The 27,163-nt window shown below is 41.1% G+C and overlaps 1 protein-coding gene across 9 annotated transcripts in view; it reads right to left on the reverse strand.

Moving 5' to 3' along the window:
* Positions 1 to 27,163, reverse strand: part of nek7 (NIMA related kinase 7) — a 137,603-nt gene that overhangs the window by 96,261 nt on the left and 14,179 nt on the right. For 4 of the 9 annotated variants that reach the window (XM_033027971.1, XM_033027965.1, XM_033027966.1 and 1 more), the window contains exon 2: positions 5,415 to 5,521. The gene's annotated coding sequence lies outside the window, so the exon portion shown is untranslated. Of the gene's footprint in view, positions 1 to 5,408; positions 5,522 to 16,791; positions 16,873 to 16,952; positions 16,985 to 27,163 lie in introns of those variants that run through there. The other 5 variants (XM_033027972.1, XM_033027973.1, XM_033027974.1 and 2 more) reach the window with 3 other exon arrangements.

Genomic DNA, 27,163 nt, shown 5'->3' on the forward strand with positions numbered 1-27,163 from the left:
TTTTAGAGATACATAGTGGAAACAGGCCCTTTAACCCACAGTGCTGACCAAGGATCGCCCGTACACTAGTTTTAGCCCTACACTCTAGGGACCATTAACAGAAGCAAATTAACTTAAAAACCTGTATGTTTTGGGGAACATGGGAAGAAACCAGAGTAGCCAGAGAAAATCCAGGCGGTCACAGGGAGAATGTACAAACTCTCCACAGACAGCATCCGTAATCAGGATCGAACCCGGGTTTCTAGCACTGTACGGAAGTAACTCCATTGCTGCACCACTGTGTTGTCTGTTTATTATTTGTGGGATTTTACAAATCAAGAACTGAGCTCCACAAGAGCCTGAAAAAAACCCCATGGCATTGATGCAATCCCCCCTGGCCCACCTAAAGGCACACCAAATATGTATTTACAAATTGTACCCACTGTTGAAATAGAGGCAGCAGTTGCCAATTTGTAGAGCAAGATCCTACAAGTAACTATGTAATAAAGACCAAATGACCCCTTTTATTAATGTAGGATAAAAAGGCAGACATCTCAAAAGATATAAAACAATGTAAAATGCAAATTCAATATTTTTTAAACAAATAAAAACTAAATTAAACATCAGATCAGTTAAATATATAATGTTGTTGTGCAAGATTTAAATGAGCATAGATTTGTAGCAATACTCTTTCCAGCTCTCACAAAAAATCTGCCAAATTACAAATACCACAGAAATGTGCTTTAGAAAAGCAATAATGAATTCAAATATTGTTGGATAATATGTTTCAATTATTTTTATTGTGAAGGACTGTTAACTTTGTGTACTGTTAAGTCTAATTGTATATTGTCAAAATACAGACTCTCTAACAAATATTAATTTCTAACAAATTATTTTAATTCAGTAATCCTAATTCTTTACACACAAGTTGTTTCTCAGGGTGAAGTAATTGAAGATACATGATGCAATAGTGTACTAAGCATTGACCAATTTGGTTTGTGTGTTGGATGAGCTGTTTAATGGCATTATGGTATTAAGCAAAGACAGAAGGGCAAAACTACAAGATGCTATAGTGTACTAAGCATTTTAGGTAATGACAGAGGAACAGAATTTCCCAGAATCTTTGATCATTAATATATATGTATTGCAACTGGGTGTTACATTAGACAACAACAAATTTGAACGATAAACTTCCAATCCTGCGATTTACTGTGGTAATGAGAACAACGAAATCCCTTTATCCACTGGGCCAAATATTTGTGCAATGTTACAGTTAACCTTTCAAGCTAATGACCTTTCATCATGACTGGCCCCTCTCCTCCCGCTTTTGCTGCCTCATTGCTCAACTTTATGGCAATCCTTCACTTTTATTTCCAATTTCTAGTGCCCAATGTATTTTGTTCCCACATGTATTGTCATTGGAGATAAGCTTTTAAAACCCCCATCTCAATTACTCTGATCAATAATGGAATCAAGCAGCCAAAATGAATTGATGTAAGCTGCCTGTGAAAGTAATAACTATGCCAGTCTCATTCGCACACTTTACTAGTTTACTTTCACACAAAAGGTTTCCTCTGAAATAGGAAATCTTCCGATTTTAACAGTTTGTGATGATTCTGATTTTATCATGGAGGGAGGAGTTTGCACCTTGCTCCTTTGATCGCATGGGTCTCCTCCGGGTGCTCCGGGTTTCTCCCACATCCCAAAGATGCTTTGAGGTTAACTGGCCTCTCCAAATTGCCCCTTGTGTGTAGGCAGTGGATGAGAAATTCAGATAAACTCACTCATAGGATGAGTAGCGTCAATCCGTACACCATCCCTTTGTAGTGAGATTTCAAATTAGTACAACTTAAATGCAGGTTCATTTGTCTCACTAATGGTCAAATATGACAGAACACAGTCAGTATTTCGGTAAATGACATGGCCATTGGGAAGATTGTAGAACAGAGACCAAGAGGTGCAGGACCATAGTTCTTTGAAGGTATTCACACAGGTAGACAGGGTGGTAAAAACAGAGTTGGCATTCTTGCTGTCATCGTTCATAATATTGAACACGTCAAGACGTTAGCAAGGCCACATTTGGAGTACTGTGTACATTTCTGCTCACTCTGATTATAGGGTGCAATGACTTTTGTCTTCAAGAATGTTAGTCAGTCAATTTATTGAGAGAAGAATGATGACAAGTAGCAGGACAGTGATTGCAACTTCCATTTTTTAGATTTCAACCATAGAATATCCCCAGTTGTCAATTTAGCAAAATTATTTTTATTATCCCATCGGCAACACCCTGTACTGGCCATAGATGTCAAATATGCAAAACTTGTATCTTCCATCCACTTCGGTTTAAAGATAATTTGTGCATGTGGACACCTGACCAATTTGGTTTGTTTGTAGGATGAGCCGTTTAATGGCATTATGGTATTAGGCAAAGATAGAAGGGCAAAACATGAGCGGAAAGCAAAATACATTTCAGATTTGTAAAAGACGAAGATTTTGTCAAAGAAATTGAAGAAATGCCCGAGTCTGTAATTACGGGAATTGTAGTGTTCCAGAAAAACTGCCTATTGAACTTTGAAACACCCACGCATCTTGGCACATAAATTAACTATAGCCTCAATCTGGGATGGTACAAATGTCACTTACAGAAATTGTAACTAAAAATGGCAAAAAGGCTAGAAAAGTAGAAAGGGATCACTCATGAACGTGTGCAGGCAATGGTGCATTTGGGATGAGAGTGAATTAAACAGATGGATCCCCTGGTGAGCTGTTTCACAGGAGCTCCTACAGCACATGCATACCAGCTTTAAGATGCACTTGCCAGGATTTGTGAAATAATTTGAGAGGCACGACAAGCATAGTAGGTAATATTAAAAAGTCCTTTATCCTTGATGAAAGCCGAGATACACCGTATGCAAGTTGCACATTCCCTGTTACATTCTATAATGATGAGAACAAAAACAGCAGAATAATTAATGTTCAATATGAAATTGCACGTATTTAATTCCCTTTTACATTGCATTGCCTACTAGAAGTCATCTTGGATTGATATGTCACATATTTTCTGCAGAGATTCTGCAAGCTGTATGAAGCGGTTCTCCAATTTAAAATCCACTGATCCACTGATTTTGGAGCCAGACAGGTATGGGACTCCTACAATTATTATGGTGTGATGGTGACGACTGCTCTTACTTTACTAATTTGCGTTTTCTCTCACTGCTGGTGTTAATCGCTTGGTTGAGACCATTTACAAATTTGCTGGAAAGTGAAAGCTTTTCTAACAAATCTTCCAGTATAAGCAAATTGATCAGTTCTGAAGTAAGGAAGTGCTCTTTATTATGCCAGCTAAAATTTCTGATGGTAAGTGTCCTCTGACAGAATCATGCAAAGCTTAGGAATCTGAATTAAAATTGTAAAACAAAATGATCAGACATGGAAATATTGCTCTACAAAATAGCAAGCACTCACTTCGAATTGAAAGGGTGGCACAGTGGCGCAGCAGCAGGGTAGCTGCCTCACAGCGCCAGAGACCTGGGTTTGATCCTGACCACGGGCCCTGTCTATATGCAGTTTGTACATTCTCCCTGTGACTGCATGGGTTCTCTCCAGGTGCTCCGGCTTCCTCCCACACTCCAACGATATACAGGTTTGTAGGTTAATTGGCATCGGTGAGATTGTAAATTGTCCCTAGTGTGCAGGATAGTGCTGGTGTATGGGGTGATCGCTGGTCGGCCCAATGGGCCTGTTTCAACGTTGAATCTCTGAAGTCTAAGTAAAGTAAGTCACACAATTTGTCTTCTCATTTCTTATTTAGATAGAGCACTTCATCATGGCACTGCATGAATGAGGAGAAAGGCTATTCTGTACTGATGTGCAAGTAGATGAGGCTGTGGAGCAGTGATGACACTTTAATCTTTAAGTGTTTTGCATGGAAAGATGATGAAGAGGTGTTGCATAATCAATTCATGGAGGGCATGCTCACCCCACCTTGAAGGTCTAGATGTCACAACATGGGTGTGCTAGAAAGGGCAACCTGCATAATGGCCAGCATACCCTTTAATGCCCACAGCCTGTAAATGTTATCTCACATATGCAGAACCATGTTTGCAAAGCAGTAGCATTAGTATCTACAGTTTCATTCAATCTACCAACATTTACTCCAATGTATTTTCTAAATGTTGATTGTGAACAGTGACACTTCAATCCCAGCTTTACATATAAGGATTTTTTGTTTTGTACTCATGCGAAAGAAAAAGTGTGCTGGAGCACAAACAGGTCCTAAACTGCAATGAAATGAGACTTTGAGTATGCATGTTGTTATTGCTTTTGTTTTTATGTTTCATAAAAGTCGATGAATCTCAACTACATTTTTCATTTTGCCAAATATTAATAACAAAATTCAAGCCCTAGAGTAAGAAAAAAATGGAAATTTGCACATTAATTCGAGTGTTTAGATGATCATGACAAATTGCCCAAAAAACTTTGACAAGTGGCATGAATTAAATTTAAGAGCATTAGTCTGAATGGCTGTAGTAATGCAAAGAGGAAGAATCCGCCACACGATTTAAAATTTTGGTTTAATTATGATATGCCTACATCCTCAAGACTTTTTAAAAAAGTAATATGAAAGTCAAAGCATTTTCTTTATCCCTAACATATTGCAAAATGTGCATATCGAGTTTTGATTACCTTGATAATTTTGTGTGTTATGACCAACTCGTAACAATTCATTGTTCCCTTTATTGGAAGAAATAGTCCACAGCACAGGAATCAGGAGGGAAAATGTCATTCCGATTCACCATGTTAACTAGTTATCTGTTTAAGCTTAGGGTTATTATTGTCACCTGTACCAAGATAGAGTGAAACGGTTTGTTTAGTTTAATTTAGTTTAGAGATACAGCGTGGAAACAGGCCCTTCGACCCAAGTCCAGGCCAACCATCGAACACACATCCGCACTAGTTATGTTATCCCACTTTCAAATCCTATACACTTGGGGCAATTTACAGAAGCCAATTAACCTGCAAACCCACAAATCTTTGGAATGCGAGTGGAAACCAGAATACCAGGAGGAATCCCTTGGGGTCACAGGGAGAACGTGCAAACTCCACACAGACAGGACCCCAGGTCAGGATCGAACCTGGGTCTCTGGCGCTGAGAGGTAGCAACTCTGCACTGTGCTACACTGTTTTGCAATCTATCCAATCAGATCAGATAATATAAACACAATCAAGTCAAATTCAAGCACAATAGGTAAAGCAAAGGAGAAGATCTTTGGTCAACCATCTACTAGATTACCAATAACACTATTGGGGGATAAACTCTCTCAGTATGAATAGCTAACCTAATAATTTCATCATCTGTTCCATCAGCACTTAGCGGGATGGCTCATTTTATTACCAAAAGACTTAAGCAAAGTGTTGAAAATGCTTACCGTTACCTTTTCTAACACCACACCGGATGACGGGTCCACGGTGTTGAAACTTTCCACCAGACACGTTTGTTTCCTCACTTTACCTATCGTCTTGATTGAAGACCAGCATTCTGCTGTTAATAAAATGTCACCATTTTAATGTTAAATCATTGGCTCTAACTAATACACTTAAACATTTTTAAATGGTTGAAATGAGCTGATTCAATATCAACAATTAAATCAATCCCAAATGTTTAATGAAAAACTGATGTTGAATGAAAAACTGAAAACCCGAGGTTGATCTGACATGATCTGAAGAAGGGTCTTGACCCGAAATGTCACCCATTCCTTCTCTCCAGAGATGCTGCCTGTCCCACGGAGTTATTCCAGCATTTTGTGTTTGCCTTCTTGAGGATGATCCAGTGGAAAGAAATTGGCCAAGATGCCCTGGCCATGTCCTCAGAACTTGCACGGGCCAGCTGGCAGCAGCATTCGGGGACATCTTTAACCTCGTCTTATTCCACTCTGAATATACTTCTCACAAAGTACAGGCATTTTCCAGAACTCCCAACCTACCTCATTGATACTCTTGCACTTTTTATAGATTTGTATTTTCTCTGAAACTGTAATACTAAAGGGGCTGTCCCACTTGGGCAACATAATCTGCGAGTTTAGAAGAGTGTCTTCAACCTTCAAATTCGCAGCATGGTCGACACGTGGTCCTAGGAGGTCCTATGAGGTCGCTGGAACTCTCCTTCATGCTCGAGGGAAGTTCCCGAATACTCGTGGCCTCAGCTAGGTCGCATAAATTTTTCCGCATGTTGAAAAATTTTCCGCGAGTAAAATATGGTCGGCATGGTTCTTTTTGACTCGAAGTGCAGTGGAGTGGGTTCGCTATTTAGTTACAGGCAGTCGAGGGCAGCTGTAGGCAATCTCCTTCGTTGACCAGACATTTTGATTGGCTCATTGGAGTTTTCAGGATCAAGGAAAACTTATCGGTAGGTAAAATGCCCTCTAAATTTTATTATACTTCTTAAAAGTGTTTCCACACCTTCTCCTCTCCTCCCCCCCCCTTCTCTCCCCCCCCTTCTCTCCCCCCCCCCCTCTCTATAGGACTTACCGTTAGTGTGTGTGTGTGTGTGTGTGTGTGTGTGTGTGTGTGTGTGTGTGTGTGTGTGCGCGTGTGCGCACGCGCGCGCTCAGTCGATCACTCTGATGACTTTTCTATATACACCACTGTTTGCTTGACTGTAATCATTTATGCTATGATTTGACTCAATAACATGCATAAAAAAAGATTGTATCTCAGTACACGTGACAATAGTAAACCAACACCGAGTCTGAAGAAGACTCCCAACCCGAACATATCCTAACTATTCGTTCTGGAGATACTGCCTGATCTGCTGGGTTGCTCCAGTACTTTGTGTTTTAACCAGTAAATACACGCGTTGGAATTTTTGCTCCTTAAGACTGACTTCCAATCTTTATCAAGCTTTTTAAGATTTGCTTTATTGATTTATCAAGTCAAGTCACATTTATTTATATAGCACATTTAAAAAACAACTCTCGTTGGCCAAAGTGCTTTACATTTGTTATAAGAATAGCACAACAAAACAGACTGCATACATATATACATGTAGCCCTCACTCAGAGGACGTCAAGGGGCTTGGTGCCTAAATGAGACATTTTACACCTTTAAGTAGTACTACCTTTGCTGCTACTGTTCCATGCAGTGCCAAATATACTTCTACGGCTCACCACTGAATGACTTCAACTTGATCTTCCAAAGAGTATATTTATCGTAATTCTTCTAAACATACTGACTTACCAGCATTGCAGCCAAACATGCTGGAAAATATTACACTTACACAAATAGCATATCTAACAACAAATCTTTGTACAGCCACTGCAAAATTTGCATATACAGCAGAAAAAAAAAACCTAAATGAAAGACCTATTGATCCCTTTTAATCAGAACCTCTCGTAGGGAAAATGTTTACATGTGACATTGCCAGAGAACATTTTAATGTCCACACAGGGGGAGGGGGGGAGAGAAAGAAACTGGAGGGGATCAAGATACTGGTGGACAGATTTACTGGTGCTACTCGGATAGGTTTAAACCAGACTGGTAACGGGACGGGATCCAATGCGGTAGTGAGTCTGTATAAAAGTTAGTAACAGCAAGTTCAGTAGACGGGATAGGCCTGAGAACAGCAGGGAATGAGGAAAGGCATATGGCCAGAGATAGAATGGCCAGACGCATTCCAATAGAAACACTGATGTCCTTTCATTTAAAAATATCAATAAGTGAGTTTGGTTTTCCGACTGTGCATGTTCATGTCATAGGTCACAAGAGGGTCAAAACAGTCTTGCAAAGGTGGTGCTGCATTGCGTGCAGGTTTGCATTTTGTCCGTGGTCGGGGTCGGGCCCGGCTCTCCATCGCTGCAGGTGCTGTTGAGTTGCTGCTGGGCCATCTCCGCCCCCTCCCGCATGTCCCGTCCCTGTCCAGAGGTGTCCGGGGCTGGTGGGGCAGCCCGGACTGGCATCCAGCGCTGCAGCCGCTGGCTCCAGCTCGGCTCTACCTGTCACGCCGGGTTGGCCGACAGCCCTCCTCCTCCTCAGTCCAACACCGAGATCCTACTGAAGATGGGCAGCCACTGGCCCTGCTCGAAGATAGGCGACTTTGAGCCACTGTTGCTGGAGTCGTCCTGGTCGGAGAGAGTGTCTGCGGATGTGCTCCTGCCGGCCATGGGCTGCTGGTGCTGTTGGTGGTGGTGGTGCTGTTGGTGGTGCTGGTGACAGCAGCAAACTCCTCCCCCTCTTTTGCCCAGCCCCAAGCCCAGAGTCCGGACCAGCTTCAACTCCAGGTCGGGGCTGAAGGCCACCCGCAGCGTGGCCCAGTCGAGCGCCGGGCCAGAGTAGGCGGAGCCCAGGCTGGCTCTCTGGCGCAGGCGAGGCCGGGGCCCTCGCTCCTCCTCAGGGTTGTGGATGAAGTGGCAGTGGGTACCGTAGGGGCAGAAAACAGTGGTGTACAAGGTATGGCTTGTACTTGGGGTGGCGGCTGAGGGAGCGCAGCTCGGCCAGGCCGTGGATGAACCGGCACTTGTCTCCATGTAGCAGGTTCCTCTGGAGTTGGGGCGGGGTTGGGCTGGAGTTGGTGCTTCTCCACGCTGGCTGAGGGCCTGGGGCCGCTGGTGTCAGTTGGCCCTGTGGGAGAGGCGGAGGCGAGCTGAGGTTGGTGCTTCTCCGCGCTGGCTGGGGGCTGGTGTCCCGTCGGTCCGGACATCTCTGGCCGCCCAGGTGGGGGTGGGACACTCGAGTGGGGGGGAGGGTCCGGGGATGGTCCATTGGCGGTTCGGCAGCACTTGTGGCGCCGGGGGACACGGGTTCGATCCTGGCTGCGGATGAGGCGCGGTTTTGTGAGAAGTCCCCTGAGAAGTACAAACTTGAAAAAAGACAACAGCAAAAAAAAAAAAATCACACTGAATCTACAACGCTTTGTTCGATTTTTATTCATAGAGTTTGACCTTCGACAAATCCCATGATTCCTTGCATTTTTCGGAATACCGAACTCGCTTATATAGCTCAACATATTTTTTTAAATCGCCATTTATTTTTCATATCTGTGTTGAAGATTATTCCTTGATGATATGGTTTAAATGTTGGAATTAATCTTTACTAAACACATACTTGTCACCTTGCAAACAATATTCCTATGATAAAGTCGTGGGTAGAATGTCTGGTATTTGACATGATGGATTCACCAAATAAAAAGAAAATCTGTTTAACGTTTTGTATTTTGATATTTTAATAAACCTGCTCTCCCATCCAATAACACATCTGATTTGTCACATTTTCTCATCTTCTAATTTTCCAAGTTTTCTAATTTTCCTAATTTTTACTCCAATTCAGTTTTTAACAACTCTATTCAAGTTAAAAAATCCCGCAAAGGCACAAAAAACATCGTACAGATCTTTCTCAATCCTCTTTGGACAGTAGATTTGGGCATAGCCGAGCACAACCGACTCCCATGGTGTAATTTCTCCATTATACAGCTCAACAATGCTGGCCTGACCATCCATGCTGACATCCAGACTGATGAAGGGTCCCAATCCAATATTACCTATCCATGACCTCCACAAATGCTGCCTGACCCAATGAGTAGGTCCAGCACATTGGATTTTATTCAAGATTCCAGCATTTACAGTTCCTTGTGTCTCCACCGTGACCATGTCCACCAGTACTTTTTTTCCTTCTCCCCGCTACCCCCCATCAGTCTGAAGAAGGGTTTCGGCCCGAAACGTTGCCTATTTCCTTCGCTCCATAGATGCTGCTGCACCCGCTGAGCTTCTCCAGCATTTTTGTGTACCTTCCACCAGTACAACAATGGTCACGTAGTCCACTACCAACGTTATGCAATTTTGAATAGTACAATCAAAAGCTGCATTGGCAGTTTTCCGTAATTTATATTTTTCACTTTATAAGCAATTATAGGTAAACATTGTTCACATCATGCAAGCCCTATATGATGGATTATTACTGCGTGGTGAAACTACTGCCTATGCAAAATCAAAGTAAATGCAAGTTTTAATTTAGGATATCCTTGACAGGATTTTAATCGAGTAATTCTATGACTGTAAAGATAGTTCTAAACATCATGTCTTAGTTCTCTCAATCAAGCTATGAAGAATGTGCACGTTTGTTTTCTTCAACAAAGCATAATAATTTACAAATTAATAGGACCAGTTTATAATGAGACAGGTAGCTTATACTAGTCATTGTTAGGCGCTTCCCCCTCCTGGTGAATGCTATGTACTTACCTTTCTCTGTTTCTATCCCAAGTACAGGCCTCGTGGCTGTGAGTCTGGAATCGAGGGGTTAAAGGCTCCTGTACCCGATTGGCCAAGCTGCGTCAGGTGACGGGTGACTCAGCTGAAGTATAAATACCAGAGCCTCCCAGGATTCTCTCTCTTCTTCGTCGACCCTGACTGATGAGCAGACTGCTGGTGTGGGGCCGAGGAAAGCCTGACCACATGGCATAGAACTTTGTGTACTTTCACCATTCCTTGTTAACAGATATTGAATTGGGACGGATAAGGGCTGACCTTAGAGTTTTCGTGTATTTTGGTTTCAGGGTTGTATCTCTTTGGGCAGGTTTTGGAGTCTCCGGTTCGACGGCCCATTGCGTGGCTGGCTGGAGCATTGTTAAATTGTTTGTCAGTTTATCCATATCCCTGACTGGGTTGTTTAAATCAGGTTTGGGTTTTGTGTTCCAATGAATAATTAAAACTGTTTTTGAACCTGAACCTGGTTTTTGACTTGTGTTACGCGGCTCTGAAGTACTTGCATTCGGGAGTCGTAACAAAAAATTCATCAGTCTGAAGAAGGGTTTCGGCCCGAAACGTTGCCTATTTCCTTCGCTCCATAGATGCTGCTGCACCCGCTGAGCTTCTCCAGCATTTTTGTGTACCTTCCACCAGTACAACAATGGTCACGTAGTCCACTACCAACGTTATGCAATTTTGAATAGTACAATCAAAAGCTGCATTGGCAGTTTTCCGTAATTTATATTTTTCACTTTATAAGCAATTATAGGTAAACATTGTTCACATCATGCAAGCCCTATATGATGGATTATTACTGCGTGGTGAAACTACTGCCTATGCAAAATCAAAGTAAATGCAAGTTTTAATTTAGGATATCCTTGACAGGATTTTAATCGAGTAATTCTATGACTGTAAAGATAGTTCTAAACATCATGTCTTAGTTCTCTCAATCAAGCTATGAAGAATGTGCACGTTTGTTTTCTTCAACAAAGCATAATAATTTACAAATTAATAGGACCAGTTTATAATGAGACAGGTAGCTTATACTAGTTATATTCAACAAACAACTCAATTCCAGATAATTCAGGAGAAAAACATTTTTTTTTAATTAAAAAAAAAAAAAAATTGGGCTTTCAGATTTGCCTGGATATTTAAAAATAATTTATACCCCATCCTTGCAACAAATAGTAAATAAATTCAATTCAATTTCACTATTTCATTAAGAGATCTAATTGTCAAATTTCAAGCTAGCAAAGAAAATATATAAAAAATCCAACAAGATACATGGAGATTATGGTGATTAAAGTTCACGAGGGTAAATCGTCAAAAGTAAAAAAGGAATTGGAATTTAACAGCGATCTGATTCAATTGTTTCGCTGCTACCCGGTCAAAACATTAATCGTTTCACTAGTTCCTACCATCCATCTAATGACTATTTCTCCAGTTGCTAAAAGCATAGAACAGTACAGCACAGGAACAGGCCCTTCTGCCCACAACGTTTGTGCCGAACATAATGCCACGTTAAACTGATCACATCAGCCTGTATATGGCCCATATCACTGTATTCCCTGCACTTCCATGTGTCTATCTAAAAGTCTCTTAAACACCACTGTCATATCTGCCTCCACCACCACCCCTTGCAGCACGATCCAGGACCCTAACCTGGATCTCTGCCCTACCGACCGACCGACCCCCCCCCCCCCCCCCCCCCCCCCCCCCCCCCCCCCCACCCCACCCCACCTCCATACAAAAAGGTCAGGACAGGTTTCTCCTCTTATGCCCATGCTTGACCTCATCTCTGGATTTGGTCAAATGTCAGTCTTTGTTCCTCATCTTCCTCGTGGGAAATTAGACAGGCTCCCTCCCTGCTTCTGTGAAAGAACCTCTGCCAAATAATGCGCAGGAGAAATTAAAACTTTAACCCCAAACTCCACTTGTTCACCAGTATGTCTTTCCAGTTTCTTCACTACTGCCTAAACATTGAGCTGTCATCCACCCATCTCCAAATCAATGCTATCCTCAAATTTTCTTCATCAGCATCTTTCAGCTTCATTTCCTCCTCTGTCTGGTCCCGGCGGCCGCTCGCAGCCACCCGAGCTACTTCCCTCTCCGGGCCAGACGCCCCACATGCTATGAAAGGAACTCTCTCCCCCCCCAGCGGCGCTGCCATTTTACATCCGCTTCCCATCAGCTGCCAGCAATGAGGGATAGACTTGGCTATCCCTCGGTACAGCAACATCGTTCTTGATATTCCTCTACTGAGGGATAGCCAAGTCTATCTTTCTTGGCTAACAACCTAACCTTCAGCCTCCAAGATGCAGATAAATTTTCATGCCATATTTTTGGGTAAAAAAAATAAATAGTCTTCATTGCCAGGAAATATGGTACTTACCAATCATTACCGTACCAGCCCAAATTCCATTCACCTGTTGTCTCTATCCTTATGAAGCCACAATAGATTCCAATTTACCAATTCACTTTTAATCTCCTGGACTTGAAACTTGTGTCCTAATGGCCCCGTCCCACGGTACGAGCTAATTCCAAGAGCTCTCCCGAGTAGAAAAAAAATCAAATTTGTGGTAAGCACGGAGAATTAACGTTGCGGGTACGTTGGAGCTCGGGGACGTCTCTTAGCGGCTCGTAATGCTAACGGCAGGTACTCGGGAAGACTCGCTAACGGCAGGTAAGCTCGGGAAGACTCGTGAAGATTTTTCAACATGTTGTAAAATGTCCACGAGAGCCCCCAGTACCGACGAGCGGCCATTACCGTAAATCTCTGAGTTCGAATCAGGGCAAACTCGGGAGAGCTCTTGGAATGAACTCGTACCGTGGGACAGGGCCATTACTCTATAACTACCTCCAGACTATTCCCACAAGTTTTCCTCTGTTTCCACTCATAAAACCTTCTAGAACAGTTGTACTGACCATGTTCTATTCCTGTCAGCGATATCTTTAGTTGCCAATATGGAATTCAAATTCCATGATTCTCTGTTGTTCTATTTGTTCCACTTCCAGGGACACAAAACCTTGGTTTCTCAAGTTTCACTTTGGTTTCATACAACACGCCTCCATGAAACAATTTATGGATTTCCTCCACATCTATGCCACAGTAAAAATGCAAATTATGGGCTTGTCAATCACAAATATTCCATTGCTCATTGAAATTCATTCCTCATTTTGAAAACAATTAGCACATTATTGACTAATTGAATGATTGTGGCAAGGGAATGGGGTGAGAAGCAATCCTGATAATTGACTACGTTTGAATTTTAGTTATTTTTATCATGAGCCTGACAACCCATCAAGTCCAATCAATTAGGCTGAACCTACATCCAAATTGTAGGTAGCAACATTCTATGTATCTTGTGATAAACCAGGAACATGTATGTGGAAAGTTTCGCTCATATGCATTAACCAAACAACCAACGATGCAAAGTTTGCAGCAGGATAGTTTGAATTCAACAACTGCTATTCATTGGCAATCAACTATTTCAGTAATCAAAAGGATTATACAGTGCAAATCTATGCTTTGAACTCATAATTTTAAATCTTCCAAACCATGAACAAACCGACCAAAATGGTACATCTCAACATCTTTGACAACAAAAAACTGAATATCTCCATACCTATAAAAGTCTGAGTGTGTGTGTGTGTGTGTGTGTGTGTGTGTGTGTGTGTGTGTGTGTGTGTGTGTGTGTTCATTGTATCTTCCTCAAAACGCTAAGCTAACGCTTAATTTTTTACATATTCTTACTCACAATTTTCCCCTCCACAACCTCATCAGATTCACTTCAGATTTTATGCTCGATTTCAAAAGTTATTTGCGATTAAAGTTTTAAAAAAATCCAAAAAATGCTTCTCAGAGAGCCTTTTACCAGCAGCTTCAAATGCTGATGTCACAATGCCACTCAGTCCACCAATCACAATGGCCTCTCAAGCTGCCCGCCCACTGCCACAATGACATCACAATATTCCCCCCTTCACCTTAAACCTACATTACAATATTGAAGATGTAAAACACATTTGTGGCAACTGAATATAAAAATTGAAGTCTGTTTATAATTACAGTATATAATGGTTCAACTAAAATACTACAGAATATTTGAAATATGACTTAAATTTCAAATGTGAACAGAAGATATTTTTTCTAAGTGAGTAATTAATGTGCGTATGCAAAAAAGGTCCGAACAAATTATATGCACTTCACCTTTCCTAGTACTGCAACGGTTTAAATTGAGATTTGCAAAATTAAAACAATACAATTGGTGCTGAATTTTCACGTGCCAAGTGAAAAGGAAGCTGAACAAACAGCAACCATCATCACCAAGGGAATGTACAAATGGATACTTTCAATATCTATAGCATAGCTCCAAGACTCAAGAGCATTTAATTATCATACACACCAAGACCGGAACAATTAAATTCTTACTTGCCGCAGCTTTACAGGCACGCTTTTCTATTTTCTAATGCCCAGACACCTTTCCCAAAGGATTTCCTTCCCAGGTATAAAAATGACACAGAAAATGCTCTTCCGCTGTTTTTTGCACCTTTACTATCAGAATAAGATGGATAGCTTTTTAACTTTTGCCTATCCCATATCTGCAATTCACTAATATACCTATAGTTTGGGTAATACCTAAATTAAAACCTAGCTATGTTACTGAATTAACAACTTTGCAAAATAAACTGTCTATGACATCCGATCTTAATAGAAAACTGCATTGAGACACCTTGTAGAAAATCGCCTCCTAGCTATTATTCGCAACCATTCATAGAAATGGATAACAGTCAGAAATCCCATTTGTCTCTGAGAGAATTAAAATTTAAAGAAAATCAAGATTCCATGTCTCCAATATATTCTGATCCACTCAAATTCACATTATAAGTGTTATAAATAATAATAAATAATAATAAAATAATAATCCATACAAACACTGCGTCAACTTCAATGTTATTATATCTTTGCACTAAATGTATCCTTTAGCTTTGCACTGTTGACAGCTTGATTGTATTCATATATAGTCTTTTTTTGACTGGATAGCACACAAACAAAAGCTTGTCACTATATCTCAGTGCACATGACAATAATAAACTAACCTAACTGCTTCAACCGTGATCATCTTCATAATTCTTTCTTCTAACTCGTTTGCAAGCTTAACATTATAAATCTAAGTTGTCAACAAGAATGAATGTATTCTATCTATTAAGCATAACCTTTCCAGAGAACTTCCCTTTCTACATTAATATAACCATATAACCATATAACAATATAACAATTACAGCACAGAAACAGGCCATCTCGGCCCTACAAGTCCGTGCCGAACAATTATTTTCCCTTAGTCCCACCTGCCTGCCCTAAACTTCTGTCCCTTAATTCTGAAGTCACGTCCTCTTGTTTGAATCTTCCCTATTCTCAAAGGGAAAAGCTTGTCCACATCAACTCTGTCTATCCCTCTCATCATTTTAAAGACCTCTATCAAGTCCCCCCTTAACCTTCTGCGCCCCAGAGAATAAAGACCTAACTTATTCAACCTTTCTCTGTAACTTAGTTGTTGAAACCTAGGCAACATTCTAGTAAATCTCCTCTGTACTCTCTCTAATTTGTTGACATCCTTCCTATAATTGGGCGACCAAAATTGTACACCATACTCCAGGTTTGGTCTCACCAATGCCTTGTACAATTTTAACATTACATCCCAGCTTCTATACTCATACAGGAATATGTTATTCCTTTCTACCGTATCACTCATTTGAAGAAGCTTCCTCTCACTGCCGCAATCAGCAAATTTATTTCAAAAGAATGCAGTCAATTAACAGAACCTTAATTATCCTTTCTCTACAAAAAAAATCAAAGTATATTGAATTGTCTTAGGTAAAATTCATGTTTTCAAAAAAAGAAATCCATTTTATTAAAAAAAGGGCACCTTTGAAGTTATCAACCTAGCTCTCTTAAGCACACTTGTAAATGCTCCAATCCACATTAGATGCTTAAAATCCAAACATTAATTCCTCTGCCCTAATCACAGGTGTTTTTAAATGCTTAAATTGATCCAAAATATCCATCTTATTTTGGGCTTGGCCTTGTTCCGTCAATATCCTTTTTTTCTCTCTGTTAGATGTCAAGAGCAATTTTTGTGTTTTGTTTATTTGGAATCAAAACCAATATAATCCTGAAATCTGTGTCAAAATCATTCTGAGTCTGTGTCAAAACATGCCCAAACTGTAAAGATAAATTCATATTTACAATACCAGGGAATAGGACATTCTCAATTGCTTCCTAGCCAATAATAAAAAAAATAGACCTGTGGTAAAGACTGCAACAAAGGAAATGCACCAGCCAAGTTACTTATAACACCATTTGCAACAAAACTATTAACATATTTTCAATAATACTCACGCTGGCTCATAATAGTGTTCACGACGCACTGAAATTAAACATACTGGTTTTGCATGAAACTTACTAATTCATAATTTATCATATATCTAATTCCAAATTAAAAAATTCCCTGCTTTACAAACAGAAATTTGATATTGACAGTATTGACAATGTTAGAAGCAGTTACATATACTTTAGTACCTTCTGGAGCTCATTGCATTCTCCAGTTTCACTGCTTAGTTTACAAAACATTTACAAATGTCCAAATTCCAACACAGCTATGAAATTTATACTTATGCTGCCAGTTAAGAAAAAGCTACACAGAAGCACTGTACACAATCCTTGAGGAAACATTCACTCACACAAGTGTTTTGTCCACCAAACTGAGCACTACGCTTCTGACAAATGACCTCTGAGTCACATCTTGATACTTCATCTGTTAACTCTCAGGATTAAATTGAAACAGATCAAGTTACAATGTGTTCCATCAACAGTATTACTGCACACACCCACAGAGGTACCAAGTAGCTAATGTGAGCAAGATTGTGGTACTGTTTTCAGAAAACAAAGATTGTTTTATATTTTTAAATTCTGAATGCTAACCTCAGCTTACATATAATGACAGTGGGCAATGGGAAAATACTTGGTAAGATTATCTGTGCTGCTCATGTCATTATGGTCAACATAATTCCGATATGCACACAAACCTAAATATCATTCAGATCAAAAAAAGGTAAATTGACACCAGTGCCTAATTCAACAATTTACAACATTTGTGCTCCTTTGGAATGCACAAATACTATACAAAGTTTCATAATCCACAAGCAAGCACTATTAAACTTCTGACTGCTCAATAATTTCGGACCAACTAAACTGTATTACATTAAAACCTTCAAGTGTTTGGTACAGCGGTTTATTTCAAGCACTGAAGTTATTACTTTGCACTTTTTACATTTGGTCTCCACAACACAAACTGACGTATCGAGGTAGAAATGAAATAATTGAAAGACATGTTTACCATGCAGCAGATTCTTAAAAATTCAAATATTATGAATGGTCTTTATTAAAATTGTGAATGCCTGTGCATTAAATGAACGTGGCAACTGATGTCGATCTACGAATTATTTTAAACTTAGTTGTTATACTATCAAACTTCCCAAATGTTTAAAAAATGACAACTGACTTCTCTTCATGTTATCATCATTGAGGAATATATTCAGCGGTTTAGTTTTGGAATTTTTCTCATGCCAAATACAAATCCTTGTTGAGAGATCTCCTTTAAAGGGACAGTCTCAGCAGGCATACTCAAGTCAAGCAGTACAAATTCTTGCATGTACAATAAGGGCGCTTTTCAGACATCTAATAGAAATACTTGGCACCATTTAAACTTTTTCATGACTCGCTAACTTGGAGGATGTCAACATACCTGTCAAATTGCTTTAAAAAGTCACTGCTAAAATCGGGCTGGATTCACTCATTACCATCTTTAACAGCAGTGATCAGAGATGTTAATTTAACTATTGCTATTATAAATCTTTGTTGTGCTTGATAATGTCACATTTATTCAAAATCTGTAACATTATCCTTGACGCTATCAGAGTTCTGAATGCAGCTGTCACCAGCAGCACTAGGAGTACAAGCTTGGACATGGCACGTATCTCACTAAAATAGTGCAGCAATAATGCTCAGTCCGTTTTTCTGTGTTCAGGATGAAACTAATTCCAAACAAGGCTAATTTTGCATGGGGCTACAAAATTACGCTGATTTACACTCTGATCATAAGATCACAAGACATAGGTGCAGAATGAGGCCATTTGGCCCATCGGGTCTGCTCCGCCATTCGATCATGGCTGATCTAATTTTCCCTCTCAACCCCATTCTCCTTTCTTCTTCCTGTAACCTTAGACATCGTTACTAAACAAGAACCTATCAATCTCTGCTTTAAAAATACCCAATGACAGCTTCCACTGCCATCTGTAGCAATGACTTCCACATTCACCACTCTCTGGCTCAAGAAATTCCTCCTCATCTCCATTCTAAAGGTACGTCCTTTTATTCCGAGACCGTCCCCTCTGGTTCTAGACTCTTTCATTACAGGAAACATGTTCTTCACATCCACACTATCTAGGCCACTCATTATTCAGTAGGTTTCAATGAGATCCTCCCTCATCCTTCTAAACTCATGATGAACTTCAATACCTAAATAAAATTCAATTGATAGGAGTCAGAAACTAAGTAATACATTTTGGCTGTTATGCATTGAATTTGGTCCAATTTGTCAGGACCAAAGATATTCTTGCACACTAGCATTGCTAAAGCATTCAGTTCACATCCAGGCAGATTGCAGCATTCAGCTTCTATTGAAGAAGCTACATGTAGCTGGTAGAGCTGCTGCCTGACAGCACCAGAGACCTGGGTTCAATCCTGACCTCAGGTGCTGTCTGTGTGGAGTTTGTATTTTCTCCCTGTGGGTTTTCTACAGGTACTCCGATTTCTTCAACATCCCACAGATGTGTGGATTTGTATGTTAATTGGGTTCTGTGAATTGTCCCTTGTATGCAGGATGCAAAGGTTGGGTAACATAGAATTAGTGTACAGGCGATTGATGGTCGGTGCACTCGGTGGGCCAAAGGGCCTGTTCCCATGCTGTACCTTTAAACAAAATGTTCAAAATCCATTTGCACAAAAGGAAAGAAAATTCTCACACGTCTAAAGGTTAATGCCAAAAATGAATGAGTTTTACCTCACCAAGTGAAAGGTAATCCAGCTTGTATGAAGCACATCATTCATTTATTTCTTCCTTTCCCATTGTTCCATTCCAGAAGAAACTGTGAAGCATTGGCACTTTCTCCAATCGAGTGCTTTCAGTGTTCACAATGTGGCTTCCTACATACTGCAGTGACCTCTGTGCAGCACTTGTGTTCACAGGCGTAGCCCCGAGCTTCCCGATCTCCATCCCACTGAGATCTGTCTGTGCCCTCAGAGCACTGTAACAATGATGGCCAACAGAAACTTGAAGAACAGCACCTCACCTTCCATCTGAGCACATTAAAGCCTTCCAGAGTCAATATCAAATTCTACAATTCTGGTAACTAATTTTGTCTCCTCTCGAATGTGGCAGATAGGTTAGGATAATTTAGAGGGATGTGGGCCAAACGTAGGTGTGACTGGTATAGATGGGGCATGTTGGTTGGTGTGAGCAAGTTGGACCAAAGGCGTTTCCACGCTGTATGACTCTGTCTCTATAATTCATGTCATCCGTGTTTTACTGTTCACATTTGAACAGCCTGATTTGCTGATCATGTCCTGCAGCCCGGCATTTCACAACTTCTCCAGATCTTTGCCTGTGTTCTCAGTCTCTAACTGCCTTCATTTCATAGCCGATATGAATATAGGATCATGTTGCTTCTCCCTAACTGCTCCCATTAACCCATCAACCATATTATCTCATCTACAGATTAGCCCAGGACAATTCTGGGATTATTCTATCAGAAGACAGACACAAAAAGAGTTCAATGGCACAGGAGCAAATTGCAAGTAAAATAACATCTACAACAAAAAATAGTAAACATTCAGTGCCAGATTGGATGAAATGTAGTTGTTAAAACTCCCACTGTAGGAAATGTGCTTACAGGTCAAATTTGCTTTCACTTGTAACATTTTCATGGTGGGCCTGTCCCACTTTCACGAGTTACTCACAAATTCTCCCGAGTTTTCCCCTTGATTCAAACTCGCAGAATGTTCGTACCGAGTCCGTAGGAGGTCGTAGGAGTTCGTAGATATATCGTAGCGGCTCATTATGCCAGCCGTAGGTACTCGTGGCATCAGGTAAGTCGGGGTGTTTTTTTTCAAGCCCGATAAAAAATGTCCACGAGTAAAAAAAATAGTCGGGATGAAAAAAATTGCAACTTTTTACTCATAAGGGGGGCATCGAAACAGTAGACATTCGTAGACATAATCGTGGAAGGTCGTAGGAGTTCGTAGATTACCACAATCTTGTTTTTTTTTTGGTCCTTTAAACTCGGCAGAGGTTTTGAATTAAGTCGTGAAAGTGTGACAGGCCCTTCAGCAGGTAACTAATAGTTTCATCAATCTCATGAGTTTCATTTGTTCCAAATCCAGTCTGACTTCCTCAAACATATTGTTTTTGCAGTTCTATTTCAAACCGTTGTCAAAAGATAAGTACATTTCAGCCTCATGTTTCACTGCAGAATCACTGCAGGGGAGCTTCTGGATAGCAGAACAACCCACTTATGCCAACATTAGAAGCCGCACTTGAGTGAACTTCTTGACCGGAGTGCTGATTATTATTTTTAGCCAGAGTAATTTCCTGGACAGCTGGTTTTCAAGCAAATTGCAAAATAAAATGAATCCATCTTGATACCAAAAAAATAGACTCCTAATTTCTGTTATGCCCTCCACCATCTGGCCCCCCCCATATCTCACTGACCTCCTCTCCCCCTACCAACCCTCACGGTCCCTCAGATCCACATCAGCCGGTCTCCTCTCCATCCACAAGTCCAACCTCCGCAGTTTTGGGGACAGAGCCTTCTCCAGGGCAGCTCCCAGGCTCTGGAACTCCCTCCCCCAACTGATCCGCAATTCCATGCCCCTCACCATCTTCCAGTCCCGCCTCAAGACCCATCTCTTCACCTCTGCCTATCCTTAGCCCCACGTCCCCGTCCCTTTTCATCTGTGCATTAATTGCCTCATACTGTGTTTTGTATTGAATCCTGTCTTTACTTTGTGTACTAGTCATGTCTCTACTATTTATTTAATTCCCCTTACATGTTTTTCCTATACATGCTCAATTTTTGTAAGGTGTCCTTGAGACTCTTGAAAGGCGCCCATAAATAAAATGTATTATTATTATTATTATGTAGCTCAAAGTGTTAAGTAGAAAGCAATGGCCTGGAAAGGCTGGTTTTATAGAATTAACTAACATTTTTGAAACATAGTCATTGTTGTTACGTAAGAAAGATGGCTGCCAATTTGCAAAAGTGAACTCACTCAAACAACACTGCAATCATGATTTGATTTAGTTATGGCGTTTCAGAATTAACTCCATGCCTTCGCGGAATCTTTCTCTTGGTGTCATCAGCATGCACCCGAAACAGCACTCATCTTTAAGATGTTTATGTGAAAGACAATACTTCATCAGCACAGATCTTCACACTGCACTAAGTTTCATGCACATTTTGGTGATCTAGTGCCTGCAAGGGGGCATGAAATCACAAAGCTTAGAGAAAAGAGCGTATCAACTCTATTTGCCAACAGGATATGGATACAGATGCAAGATTTCTCATTAAAGATGTCAAATGTAATTAATACTACTTCCTTTCCCTGCATGGTACCTCACTAAAAGATTATTGAGAATACCTCTTCTTCAACAGTATCTAACTTACACCCAAGTAAACCTTTAGTTTTCTTATGAGTACCTTTGACAATTTAACATTAGTTTACATTGCTTGATCAGTGAAGAAAGAGTTTTACACAATTTGGGGCAGCAAAGTGGCGCAGTGGTAGAGTTGCTGCCTCATAGTGCCAGACATGCAGGTTCGAACCCGACTATGAATGCTGTCTGTACGGAGTTTATACATTCTCCCTGTGACTGCGTGGGTTTTCTCCGGGTGCTCCGGTTTCCTCTCACATTCCAGACATACAGGTTTGTAGGTTAATTGGCTTTGGAAAAATTGCAAACTGTCCCAAGTGTGGAGGACAGTGTTAGTGTACGGGGTGATCGCTGGTCGGCACGGACTCAGTGGGCCTAAGGGCCCGTTTCCGTGTTGTATCCCTAAAGTCTAATTGTTCTCATAGGCTGTGGGCCGTTTCGTTTAAGTTTGCGACCCAAATCACGTAACAACCTGAATTTTTAACATATTGTGTAAAAATATTATAGAAATCATACCTGAAACTCGTCAAGAACAAAACCTGCAAATATTTTTAAAATATGAGAAAAACATCCAATATTCCGAGTAGTAATTGTCCAATCAATGCACGTTTGACATTGCGTCGGATGCCAATTGACCAATCACGTGCTTTGTTTCATGGTAGCTAGCTAGGCAGCGAGCACTCTGGGATCATGGTTGAGTCTGAAGAAGGTTCTCAACCCGACAGATGGCACAATGGGCTAAGTGTTCGGCTGGCGACCGGAAGGTAGCCGGTTCGAATCTCGCTTGGAGTGCATACTGTCGTTGTGTCCTTGGGCAAGACACTTCACCCACCTTTGCCTGTGTGTGAATGTGTGTGAGTGATTGGTGGTGGTCGGAGGGGCCGTAGGCACAGATTAGCAGCCACGCTTCCGTCAGTCTGCCCCAGGGCAGCTGTGGCTACAGAAGTAGCTCACCACCACCGAGTGTGACTGAGGAATGTATGAATAATGTGATGTAAAGCGCCTTGAGTATTCTAGAAAGGCGCTATATAAATCCCATCCATTATTATTATTATTCCTTTGCTCCATAGATGCTGCCTCACCCGCTGAATTTCCCCAGCATTTTTATCTACTCTGGGATTATGGCTGCCTCCTAATAACATCAAAACAATTGCAAGGTTTCGAAAGAATAAAGGTAATGGTAACCTTGCTGATAATTTTGTGTTGCAATTGATTTATCTTTGTAAAGTTATGATGTGAACTGTTAAATAAAAATGATAAATAAAAATGTAGAGCTAGGGTTAGGATGAGGGTCACAGTCAGAAGTCAGTCAATCAGAAGTCGATCAGTCGGGCCCCAGTGACTGCTTTGAAGGGTCGGTCGGGTTGTCGGGCCCCGGTGGATGCAGTGAAGGGTCGGGCGTTCGGGCCCCGGTGGATGCTGCGAGGGTCGGTCGGGTTGTCGGGCTCCGGTGAGTGCTGTGAAGGATCGGTCGGGCTGTCGGTAGACCGGTGGATGCTGCTATCCATATATTAGTGTGTGCGAGTGTGCGAGGTATAATAATATGGTTGAACTGGACAGCAGCACGGAATTAGGCTCCCATGGAGTAATATGAGCATTGAACACTAGATGGCGCCAACTTTTTCGATCTCAATTTCTAATTGGGTGGATGGCACGACCGATGTTGCAGCGCCCTCTGCAGTCCGACTGTCTTTTTTTTATTTTTGTCCGTTGAATGTATAGTTTGTTGTGGTTTTTATATTGTTTTTAGCTGTGTATGTGGGGGGGGGGGGGCGGGGGAAACTTTTAATCTCTTCCCTGTACGGGTCTCCGTTGTCGTTGGGGCCTAGCATCGTGGAGCGGCCTCCAACCGGAACGACATGGGGGCTCCAGTCGCGGATCCTGCGGACATACCATCGTGGGGCTGGCCGCTTCGGAGCGTGGAGAGCTGTAGTGACGCGCGGCTGTGACCCGACTTCGGAGCTTGGAGGCTCCAGCCAAGGTGGACGGTGACATCGGGAGCTCGCGAGTCCCTGGTGGGAGACCGCTTTTCGGAGCTCCCGCAACGACAACTTCTCCCGCCCGAGTTGCGGGGTTGAAAATGACCCGGAGCGGGGCCTTAAATCGCCTTAACGGCCGCGGGACTTACCATCGCCCGCCAGGGGCTTTAACATCAGGAGAAGAAAGGAACATGGGAGAGACAAGCCTTTGCTTCCATCACAGTGAGGAGGAGATTCACTGTGATGGATGTTTGTGTAAATTGTGTTGGTTGTATGTCTTGGTTCTTTTCTTGTTGTATAACTGCAGAAACCAAATTTCGTTTGAACTTCATTTGAGGTTCAAATGACAATAAATAATTGTATAATTGTAATTAGCTTAATTAATTAATGTGCAACTTTTGGCATGGACGAGTTATGACTTCCTTCTCAATTATATTTGATCTGAATCTGTGCCAAATTTCAAGTAGTTCCCAGACATGGGTCACGAAAGTTAAATTCTAGACACATTTTCGATGCTCGGCCCACAGCTTATCAGTGAACATAACATGGATGTGCATCACATGGTTAAAAGGTATCAATAAAGGATCTGTCCAAAATAGAGTGTAAAAATATTTTAGAGTGCCGTGGCAGCCATTTGAGGATTTGACAAATTCCAGATCACATTTATGTTATTTTTTTTTAAATTCTGTTAATATCTGGTGCTGTATTGCTCATCCTTGACTACCCAAGAGCCACCTTCTGGAAGCACTGTAACCCTGCCAGTAGCGCTTCCATAGTGCTGTGGACAGACACCTCCAGGATCCGCACCCAGTGGCAAATAAAGGCCAATTATATATTTGCAGATTAAGAAGATTGATTATGATGCAAATGATGATATACAGAATGAAAAAAAAAAATCCAATCTCCATTCACACAATGTTTTCACCGACAAATTTTAAAGTCTAGCCGAGAGATCATACAGGCCATGCAGTTAGCATCTAAATGTAACTTTACATCACAAATAACACGCGTAGAAACATAGGAACTAGGTGCAGGAGGAGGCCATTCGGCCCTTCGAGCCAGCACCGCCATTCAATATGACGATGGCTGATCATCTAAAATCAGTACCCTGAACCTGCTATTTCCCCATATCCCTTGATTCCTGTAGGCCTAAGAGATAAATTTATCTCTCTCTTAAAAACATCCAGTGAATTAGCCTCCACTGCCTTTTGTGGCAGAGAATTCCACAGATTCACAACTCTTTGGGGAAAAAACGTTTTTCCTCATCTCAGTCCCAAATGGCCTACCCTTTATTTTTAAACTGTGACCCCTGGTTCTGGACTCCTCCAACATCGGGAACAATTTTCCTGCATCTAGCCTGTCCAATCCTTTAAGAATTTTACATGTTTCTATATAATCCCCTCATCCTAAATTCCAGTGAATAGAAGCCCAGTCGACCCTTTCTTTCATCATATGTCAGTCCGCCATCCTGGGAATTAAACTGGTGAACCTACGCTGCACTCCCTCAATAGCAATAATTTGTTTCCTCAAATTAGGAGACCAAAATTGAGCACAATACTCCAGGTGCGGTCTCACAAGGGCCCTGTCCAATACTGTCTGGCATGTGTCCTAGCTACTGTTGAGTGATTCATACAGAAAAATGTCACGCACAGAATCCAGAAATACAACTCCGCAACAGGTTTGATTAACACCACTGTTTAACATAAAACAATGCTGTCATAAAAATACCACAATAAAAAATAATGTGTAATTAAAAAGGTCCTGCAGATGCTGGTTTATATCAAATAAGGACATAAAATGCTAGAGTAACTCAGTGGGTGAGACAGTATCTCTGGAGGACATGGATAATTTCTCCAGAGATGCTACCTGACCCACTGAATTACTCTAGCACTTTGTGGCTACCACAGTAAACAGGTTTACTTTATGACACAAAAGCCGCAAAAAGACACAAAGTTCTGGAGTAACTTAGCGGGTCAAGCTGCATCTCTGGATGTGGCTGAGGGTTTGGTGATTTAAAACAATATATATATCCCCCAAGCTCAATGGGCTGGTTAATAAGCTCTGTCATAAAAGGTTACTGTAATTAACTTTCTCCTTGCACTATACACTTCATTACTATTTTCACTTTTAAATGATCAAATGCAACTGAAAGCTGCCAGACCTGAGAGCTCAGAATTGGTGTCCCAACGGTTGAATATTGCGTCAATGCATGCAAATAGGGTTTGTATGCGGAGGTGGGGAACAGAATCTCAGAATCTGCTAACAACATTAAGCAAAAGGGTTGCGAAAATGACAGATAAAATATCAATTCATGAAATCCCCGATTTTCTTTCTACGTATTTCAATTGAAGGAAAAATTGTCAGGATCAGTATCTATGCCAAATTTTTAACCACACAGTCAAGATGAAAATCCATTCCTTGAAGTTGTTAAATATCAACATATAGCAGTTAGCATATAGCATACATTCAGCAGTTAGAACAAAGACAGTTAAAATGTTTCAAAAACAGTTGAATTCCATGGTCATATTCAAAGCCGGAAGGAATGACTCAGTTACATTGAAGTTCTTTAAATATAAGAAACCTCAGAAAGTAATTCAATAGCATATCTTGTTGGAAAAAACATTTTGGAGGAAAGGTAACAGCATGCAATTAAGTAAATTGGCATGCAGATATCAAAAATTGTGTACAAGGCCAACTGTTTGGTCAAGAGCTCCAAAGTAAGATCCTGCAGGCTTAAAATTGAGTAAAATGGGAAATATATATAATTTGGATTTAAATAAACCTCAATTTGCTGACAGCATAAAGGTTTGCCAGGGATTACAATATGGAGAAGTCAAACCGATCAACAGGTAGAAGTAATTCAATATGAATAAACACGTGGAAAAGAAAGAAAAGACAAATCACGTCCATAGGGCTTGTTTACCAATATAGAAATGATTGCAACATAGCAAAGACAAGAAATGGGTGCCTATATGTACAGAATAACATTGAAATGTGTTTACAAGCTTTAAATCTAATTCAGGGCGCATGGCTGAAGCTTCCGATGCCTCGCGTGTGTGTGTGTGTGTGAGTGTGCGCATGTGGCGCGACTGCCAAGAAATTGTGTGTCCCCTGACCCTTGGTCCCCTCCATGTTTTGAAAGCGGTTTCCGTCTCTGGTATGGGGTGAACGCTGGGTGGTGCAGATCCAGTGAGCCTGTTTC

The sequence above is a fragment of the Amblyraja radiata genome, chromosome 10 (assembly GCF_010909765.2).
Source record: "Amblyraja radiata isolate CabotCenter1 chromosome 10, sAmbRad1.1.pri, whole genome shotgun sequence".
Taxonomy (NCBI): domain Eukaryota; kingdom Metazoa; phylum Chordata; class Chondrichthyes; order Rajiformes; family Rajidae; genus Amblyraja; species Amblyraja radiata.